The sequence below is a fragment of the Montipora foliosa genome, unplaced genomic scaffold (assembly GCF_036669935.1).
Source record: "Montipora foliosa isolate CH-2021 unplaced genomic scaffold, ASM3666993v2 scaffold_393, whole genome shotgun sequence".
NCBI lineage: Eukaryota > Metazoa > Cnidaria > Anthozoa > Scleractinia > Acroporidae > Montipora > Montipora foliosa.
In genome coordinates this window covers 145,001-145,419 of record NW_027179693.1, presented here as the reverse complement: position 1 = coordinate 145,419, position 419 = coordinate 145,001, and the positions used below count along the sequence as shown (strand labels likewise).

Genomic DNA, 419 nt, shown 5'->3' with positions numbered 1-419 from the left:
CCCTTTTATTTTAGTTGCAAACGTTTTGGGAAATCGGGTCGGATACTCCCCAGTTTTAGTTGGAGAAATATTCAGCCACGTGGCACGTTAAGACCAATCACGTGCGAGCGAAAATATTTGATGGATTGTAAGAGATGATAAGGGACTGGTCAAAACGTTTAGGGGTGGGCCGGAGCAGAAAGGGGGTGGGTCATCAGTTTTTGAGCCCTTAGCAAGGGGTGTGTCGCTCGATAGTCAGCGACCCATTCGGGGTGGGTCATCCTATTTTAAACAGGAATAGGCACATTGTTAAATAAATATTTTTTTAATGATCGACGGCTTGATTCTGTTGAAATAGCTAACAATAAATTTAAAGCATGGCAGCTTTAACGACCTACAATTTTATCTTTGTTCCTAAAATACAACTGTTAAACCGAAAT

The 419-nt window shown here is 41.3% G+C and overlaps 1 protein-coding gene across 3 annotated transcripts in view; it reads right to left on the bottom strand.

Annotated features, from left to right (window-relative positions):
* Positions 1-268: 268 nt before the first annotated feature.
* LOC137987863 (SMC5-SMC6 complex localization factor protein 1-like) overlaps positions 269-419 on the bottom strand; it is a 42,909-nt gene continuing 42,758 nt past the window's right edge. For 2 of the 3 annotated variants that reach the window (XM_068833938.1, XM_068833939.1), the window contains one exon: positions 270-419. This exon is cut by the window's right edge and continues 2,810 nt beyond it. The gene's annotated coding sequence lies outside the window, so the exon portion shown is untranslated. The other variant, XM_068833940.1, reaches the window with a different exon arrangement.